Source organism: Pteropus medius, unplaced genomic scaffold (assembly GCF_902729225.1).
Source record: "Pteropus medius unplaced genomic scaffold, Ma_sr-lr_union100, whole genome shotgun sequence".
Lineage (NCBI taxonomy): Eukaryota > Metazoa > Chordata > Mammalia > Chiroptera > Pteropodidae > Pteropus > Pteropus medius.
In genome coordinates this window covers 6,218,849-6,227,641 of record NW_024352785.1, presented here as the reverse complement: position 1 = coordinate 6,227,641, position 8,793 = coordinate 6,218,849, and the positions used below count along the sequence as shown (strand labels likewise).

General features: G+C 38.4%; 1 pseudogene; it reads left to right on the top strand.

Moving 5' to 3' along the window:
• Positions 1-663: 663 nt before the first annotated feature.
• LOC120591009 (uncharacterized) lies at positions 664-782 on the top strand (annotated as a pseudogene).
• Positions 783-8,793: the final 8,011 nt, after the last annotated feature.

Here is an 8,793-nt window from a genome sequence, read left to right as displayed (position 1 = left end):
TCTCTGAAGTTCTGCAGCAAAGGGCTCAAGATCCTTCTGCAGATCTTCCCTATCATCAGGGTTAGCTGTAGGGAGAGACTAACGTGAGTTCCAGTTCATCCTTGTGGATTCCCTTTGCCCCTGTGGGTTCTAGTATGCCCCTGATTTTCATCCAACTTTTCTTTCCAGTTGCAGAAGCAAGAGGCTTGCTTGGTGCCATGTTCTGAATGTTCGTGTCTTCCTGCCCCAAATTTATATGCTGAAATCCTAACCTCCAAAGTTGATGGTATTAGGTGGTGGGGGGCTTTGGGAGGTGAGTAGGTAATAGAGTGGTGTCCTCATGAAAGGGATGAGTGTCATTATAAAAGGGACCCCAGAAATATTCCTCACCCCTTCCACCATCTATGAATCAGAAAGAGGGCTCTCACTGGAAGGAAATATTGTTGGTGATTGATCTTGGACCTCCCAGTCTCTTGAACTGTGAGAAATATATTTCTGTTTTATTATAGCAGCCCAAAGGGACTAAGACACTTAGACTTCTTTCCTTTCATGTCCCATGGTTAGTGACTTCTCTGATACTCCAACAATTCTTTCCAGACTTATTTCACCAACCTCTCTCATAGTATTATAATATCTAATCCCTGAAATAAATCACTTATGCCAGGTCTTTAATTCCCCAGTCACGTCTACAGCCATGCTACCCTGAACAAGCTCGATCTCGTCAGATCTCGGAAGCTAAGCAAAGTCAGGCCTGGTTAGTACTTAGATGGGAGACCACCTCGAAAGACCAAATGCTGTAGGCATAAAAAAAAAAAAAAATTCCCAATCAAATCCATCTCACAATTTTGTGGGCCAGAAACAGGCAGAGCTCAGGGGAGTGATCCTTCTGTCTTCAGTTATTGACCCCATTACTAGGTGGTATTCATCTGGTAGTTGGACCAGCTTCTTATTCTCTTGGAGCCCTGAGCCTCCTTGTAAGAAGTATAAATATTGTATATAATCCATTGCATACTACTCAGCCTTAAAAAAAAAAAAGATGAAATATTGCCATTTGTGGCAACACGGGTGGATCTAAATATAATAAGTCAGACAGAAAAGACAAGAACTATATGATTTCACTCAGATGTGGGATACAAAACAAAAAGCAACAAACAAAAGAAACAAACAATAGACATGAACAATATGATGGTTACCAGAGGGGAAGAGGGGAGGCGGGAGAATGAAGAGGATAAAGAGGGTCAAATATATGGTGACAGTAGGAGACTAGATTTGGATAGTAAGCACACAATGGAATGTACAGATAATGTACTACAAAACTGTACACTTGAAAGCTTATATAATGTTACCAATGTTACCTCAATAAATTTAATTTGAGAAAAAATAAGAAGTTCAAATATTCGGTGGGAGAAACCACATGGACATGCAGAGCGGGCTAAGTAAAGCTCAGCTTTCCAGATGCCTCTGCCAAGGTGCCATTCATGTGACTGAAGATGCTGTTTCAGACACTCGAGACTACTCTAACTACCACATGAATACAGCTCTCTTTCTCCGTCTGCAGTCCTAGAAGACAGAGGCACAAGAAGCCTGAAACCTGGCTCTGTAACAGTAGTAGAGAGCAGAATCTCCTCCCATTTACTCTTTCATACACCCATCCATTCACATGCTGACCAGAACAGGCCTGAGATGAGCAAGAAAAATATCTCACTATGTGAAATCACAGAGATTTCAGGACTTATCTATCATAGCAACTAGTGTTTTTTCTTGTCTTGTCTTTATCTCAACGAATATAAAATCAATGCAGGATTTTCTTTTGTTTTGCAATTAAAATCTTGGCTGTGTTCTGTGTCTATCCTCATTGCTTCTCTATGTCATCTTCAGGCTTAGGCTCCAATTTGGAGACTGTGCGAAAGGTCAGGATCAGAGAAATGGATCTTTCTGAACAGGCCCCAAAAGGGTGGGAATCATATTGAAAAACAAAACCCACCTGTGCTTTGACAGCCTTTTTTTAGGAGAAATAGCTTCCAAGCTCTGGGGTATGAAATTCATTAGGGCCATCAGAGAGACGTGAGTGGGAAATCTTAGATACTCCAGGAAGGAAAGCTTGTCCTCCAACAATAACATATCAAACTTTCATCCTTGAACAGTGACACAAAAAGGAAGTAACAAATAAGACCAGAATAAAGAAATTAATTTTTAGAATAGCAGGTGGCCACAAAAAAATACATCAACTAGTCTCCTAGGGGTGACCTGTCCCCGCAGGACAGCCTGTGGTCATTGATCCAAGTTCAAATACTTCTTCCTTCTTCCTCCCTCATTACCCCAAGTGGATGTGGCTCAGCTATCTGACCTTTGAGTTACATGCACAACATTATTCCTCACTGCTTGGGGTGTCCTTATGTCTTGTTTCTTTTTTTCCTTTTATTGAGAATGCTTCCACATAACTTTAACAATGTTATCTTTTACAGTGTAGGGTCTCTCTCTTTTTTTTATCTTTTAGTAGGATCCTTTTAAATGCTTCCTGGCTTGAGTTCTTTCTCTATGTTGGCTGACCCTACATGCAGATAGGCACATCTCTCCTGAGCCTCACCTAGTTAGCCATCCCCAAACACAACCACACAGATGTGTCACTCTTTTATATTCAACTAAGGTGTCAGGCCCTTAGGTCTCAAAACTCTTTCTGTGTTCTCCAAGATTCCATTTTTTTTTTTTAAAGAATAAAGGTACATTCTTTGAAAGTAAGCTGAAATTGAAATTAGCTCAAAAATTATTTTATAATATATTCAGATCCAAATTAACTGAGACATATGAAATATTTAAAGTGCTTCTTTCAAAAAGTAAGTCTCCTTTCATAGATGCATCAAATTCTAAATAAATGTCCTGCCCTAAAACAGATTGCTCAGCAACAATTATTATAATAATGCCACCTAATCAAGTCCAGCAGAGTATCTTCTCAAGATCTGGTTTTCTACTTTCAACATTTTTCCACTTTCAGTGATGTGCATCTGTGCTTTTTCATCTGAATTATTTACGTATAATAAAAATTGAAAGCCCATCATTCAATATTATAAAATAATAAAGAAATTCTAATATATAACACCCAGTTGCTATCATTTTAGGACTCAATCTTTTATGGATTTTAAGGAAAAGGAAGTATTGTTTATGCCATTCATTATCTGTTCATCATGTCTCAGTAATTGTACTCAATTCCTCTCTGAGCTCTCATCCCTCCCCCGCTATTAGCTCCCATGGTTTGGGAAAGACTCAGCTGCTGACTCAAGAGTGAAGTACATGACTTAGGTCACATCCAATCAGAGTATTTTCCTAAGTAAGTGATTTGCACAAAGAAGGGCAAATAACCTAACCAGAGATGGTGAGAAATAAGTTGACTATTTCTAGTATATAGCTATTTCTTTTTCTTTGGTCTCTCACTCAGGCTTTCTAGATTATCTCCCATACACTCTATGTGCACATTCTTGTCTTGGCCTGAGGAAGAGGCGGGGCGCCAGGCTAACACACTCACCACAGTCCATCTTCGTCAGAGGAGCCACAATTAGCTTTTGAAAACTAATTCAAATCAATTCATCCCTAGCTAAAAACATATCAGTGGTTTTATTTTACTATGAAATGAAAATCAAAACTCCTTCTTCTAATGGTCTATAGAAATCCATAAAGTATGGCCCTGCCAACTTCTGACCATCTCTTCTTCCAAATCCCCTCATTTATAGTTCTAGCCACACCAGCCTTCTTTTTGGCCCTAGAATATGGCAAGCCCATTTTTGTTCCAAGATATTTACACTTGCTGTTTATTCTGCTTTGAACAATCTTTCTTAGGACATTTTCATAGTTTTTCCTCATTTAGTTCTTATTTAAAATAACACTTTTCAAAAAGTTCTTACCCTGCCACCCTGTCTAAAGCACTTTTCCCATCACCAATTCTCTATCATAATTCTATACTTAATAATGTTTGTAAATATCTAAATTTGTTTTACTAAGGTTCCCTCTTTCCCCCAGGACTATAAGCTGAGAATAACATGTAGAATTGTTGTGTATCTTATAGACGTGAAGGGATAACCTGGAGGAGAATGGAACGAACAAGAGGAGACCAGAGAACTGACATAAAGAGAACCCAAATCCTGGTGATTTGTTTGACCCTTGGCTTAAACAGCATCCAAAGCCACCTTAACCCTGCTCTTCTCCATTAGGTTATAATAAACCTCTCTTCAGTTCTTTTGAATTGATTTTTCTCACTCGAGTTTAACAGGTAGTATGAACTATATATAAGGAAAAATTAGTGGAGACATCGTTTAAACACACACAAAAATGTACAAATGCTCCTTAGAAAAATTGTTTTAGATGTCTTAGAAACATATTGGAACAAAGAATAGCAAAACTAATAAGACTTGAAAATATTTAAGTGAAACAAAAATTTTTACCCAGCATTTTGACTTAAATTACAAAGCTCAATGTGCAGTGCCCGTCTCTGGAGGTACCTTACAAGAGTGTTTCATCAGTTAGCAGTGAATGAATTGGTATCCAATCTGAAGGCAGTACAGAGGACCTAAATGACCCAGGCTTCTATTGACCCCATGAAACAAATAAAACATGAAAAATGGCTGTTCTAGTTGTAAAAGTTGCCTATAAAAAAGTATTTTTTTTTTTAGGGATTAACACAATATAATTAACAAGGGATGTTAGATTAAGTGAGAACATGTGCTCAAGGCCTAAAAAAAATACAGAAAAAAAAAAAGAGAGAGAGGAGAAAAAAGAAAAGGAAGGAAGGAAGGGAGGGAGGTGGGGAGGGAGGGAGAGGAGGGGAGTGAAAGGAAGGAAGGAAGGAAGAAAAGAAGGAAAGAAAGAAAGAAAGAAAGAAAGAAAGAGAGAGAGAGAGAGAGAAAGAGAGAGAGAGAGAAAGAAAAAAGAGTAAGAAAGCAATGTTCTCTTTATTAGGAAGGGCGAACTCATACCATGTGATGATGACTAGTCCCAGATGCCTGCAGGTTGTGGCTGGAGGGCCTAGGTACCATTTAAGTATGTTCAGAGTCCTATTCTGTCCTAAATGATCTCTCATCATTCCTAATATCTGATATCTGAAATCAAATGTCATTGAAAAATGTGTACCATACCCATTTCAATAACCTATATAATAATTATTTCGACAACGATAATAATAATAATGACATTTGGTGGCAGTCTCTATATGTCAGATACTATTCTAAATACTAAACATGTAGTATCTCTTTTAAATCACCGACAACCTAATGAAGTAGGCACCAGGTATCTACTTTTTTGATAGATAGAAGTTCAAAGTCTCAAGAAAGTATAACCAAGACAAGATACATAAACTAAAAAATAAAGTAGACTGAAGAATTTAAGAGTCCATTAATTTGATGCTTACCCAAATTTAGGTCTAATCATTTTTGGACCTTGACTACTAGGAATATTTTCATACAGTCACTACAAGCAACCCAGACAAAATCTGAAACTCTTGTGTTTTTCACAGAACTGGAATATGGCAATTTGTATTCAGCATATGGCAAAAACTCTCAATGTAAGAGAATAGGTTGATAAAGCCAGGCTACTTAAGGAGATCAAATGGCAAAGAATTCAATAAGGCCAGATTGTGTATGACAGAGGAAATGACAACACGTCAGTTAGGAAATAAAAATAGGAAGGTCCAAAGAACTTATTGCATTCAGTAATTTCTTTTCCCCCATAAAAGAAGTCAATTTGAAAAGCTTCAGGGAAAATAAAAGTTTTGTGTTGAGATGAGGTTTTAGATGAATGAAGAACTTAAAATACTTTCAACTTGACATGACTTGGCTTCAAGGTCTAGTGCTTTCATCATGAGTATAGATGATATAACTAAAAGCATGACTCTTACTGTGAACCAACAGGGACCTAAAATGGTAAGGAAAAAGGTTTGAGTGCAAACATGAGTGCATGCTAGCCAGCTTCCTCTATTTTAAAGGGAAAACTCTTCTCTTAAATTTTGTACTCCCTCGTGTACATGACATCTTTGGAGCAACTGAATAATTCTTCAGTGACAAATATGTATTAAAGGACCAAACCATGGGTGAGTGTTCTGGAGAAGCAGATACCAAGGACTGAGCAGTGAAGAGGGGTGCCCAGGGTGCACACTGAGGCTCCGGCTGGAATGATAGCTCATTCCATCCACTTCTGTTACCTCTTAGCCTGTGTTGTCCTATATATGCCCCAGCGCACAACAAAGTAGTAGGAAATACAGTATGACTAAAAATTTTAATTTCCAAAGGAAATTTTCAAAATAAAACAATAAATAACTATCTTTTGGGGTGGTCGTTTATAACACTGAAAAGCGGTGAACCTCTTAAGATCTTTCCTTACTTCTGTTACTGAGATTTGAAACAGTTTCAATTTCCAGAACACCTCCCCACTGAGTCACTCACTTATAGTCCTAAGGCTTTGGGAGGGTTCTTTCATTCTTTTAGATAGATGAGAGTATGGAGGTCTGTAGAAACTAGGAGATCTTACAAAAGCCTCAGCTGAAAGGAAAGACAGCCTGAAGCAGACACTCTTAGAATCTTGAATTCTGGTTCTTGGCTTGGGGTCCCAGTAACACAAGGCTGATCATTGTGCTTTCTTATTCCTCTCTTCTTATATTTTCAATTTACTGGGATGCACAGTAATAACCATCTATGAAATACCATGTAACAAGTACAGTAAATCTATCTTAAATACTGTGATGTGATTCAAATTTGTCTGCCTCCTTTTCTTGCTGGCCTCTGCTAACACACCTGGTGAAACTCAGAATGTGCAGCTGGAGTCCCTCTTTGAGTCTTTTTTAAACATCAATTGGAAGCTGAAATTCAAAGCAATGTGACCCCTACACAATCTGAAACCTAAAAGTTTCTCAAGGCTCTCCTGTGAATTAAATGGCCAAGTTTCAAAAACACTCACACGGCATTTGAATGAGGTTCAGGGCAGCTGGTCAGAAAAAGAAATTGAACAAAAGAAGGGCAAACTTAAATTCAGTAAAAGAGCAGGTATTCCAACAACAAAAGCAGGCAGACAATGGCACTGAGGCCATGCAGAGCTTCCCAGGCATCTAATGGAGAGCTAGGGCTCCTGAAATTTTGGCAACAGTGTAACTAATTAGGGATCCCAGGATACCAAGTGTTAAAGTATTATTTGGTCTCCCAGACATGACATGGCAGTTTCAGAGCTGCTACCTTTCTAGGGACACCTTGAACTTTTCTGGATGAACTTAAAGTCAACCTCCTTCAGCAATTCAGTGATGTTGCTGGCATGGCTCATATGATCTTTTCCTCTTGAAATGTGTCCTGGCATTAGAAAATGGTTTCTGCCTCACATCCCCTTCCTTTCAAATAGCAAACTAGCAGCCTGGATCAACTTCTGTAGAGATCCATAACATTCAAACCATCATTTTTTCCACGAGTGTCTATTATGTATCTAGGACTGTACAAGTTGCTATCACTGAAAATATAGAAGTACATCACACTATCCCTGGAATATAAAATCTTAGAGTGTAAGTCCATATGTTCTACGCTCCTTATAGCATCAATCATTGAAACTGAGCACAGCAGGTCCACAATGAGTAATGGATGGTTAATAGGATTAATCAATTGGGAACCTGAAAAGCTTGTGTTTCTTCATGGGTTAGGTCCCCTGGTAGCACTAGAGATGGAGACAGGTGGAAATGCCACTAGCTTGTACAAAGAACTTCATTCTGAATTGCAAAAGAACGTTTATTCTATTTTCCCTCTTGTTTTGAAGTCTGCAAGATGGCTTCCTTCATGACTGGGTGGTATCTGGTAAGCAAGTGTTCTGGTATGGAGTTCCTTGGCAATGTTCCTGGCCCACCTTGACCAGTATCTGGCTCACGACACAAGCTTTCTCATACTGGGTTCATCTGGCAGTAGGACAGAAACCGAAGCACCTTTTAGAATAGAGTGTGTTAGATGGTACCACACATGTGAGTGCACACTCACATACACACATGCATACACACACACACACAAATAAGACAAAGAAAGTACAAGACAATTGCAGAAAACAGAGCAATTAGCTCAGAAAGAATTTGTCATATTTCCCTTGGCAGAATGGAGGGCAGGGATGGAGGGAGGGTACAGTCTCTCTGTTCGAACTGTTGGAAGAAACTTGGTTAGCCACACAATAGAGCACACTACTGGTAAGTTGAGGGAAAGAATTTCTTACTTTCTGGACTTTATTGTAAAGGAAAATACATGCTAAAACTTTGTCCAAACTTTGTGAAATTTGTTGTATTTTACAGACTAGGACAGACACTGTTTGCTAGTTCTGTACAAAGAAAAATAATGGTACTTAACCATTCATCCATCCAACCAGTATGTAATAACCACCTTCTATATGCCAGGCACTAATTCTAGAAGCTGAAACTACAGTGTTGAACAAAAGAAAAGACCACTGTCCTCAAGATTATAACTAGTGATAACAGTCTAACTGGTTATTGCTAGTTGTCATTAGTTATATTATTATATACCACTAGTTATACATTATTATATATAATATACAAATATATAATTATATATTAGCTATATATTATTAGCAATATATTATTATAGCTAGTGATTATAACTAGTGATTTCTCAGAGTAAAAATGCTTTCTATGAAGGAAATTGAACAGGGTGGAATGATATTGGAGGGGGATGTTTAAGATAGGCTGCCCAGAGAAAGCCTGGATGAGGAGGTGACCTTTGCGCTGAGAGCTGAACTACCAGAAGGGAGAGCATTCCTGGCGAAGAGAAGAGCAAGCATAAAGGCCATTGCTTTTCTTTA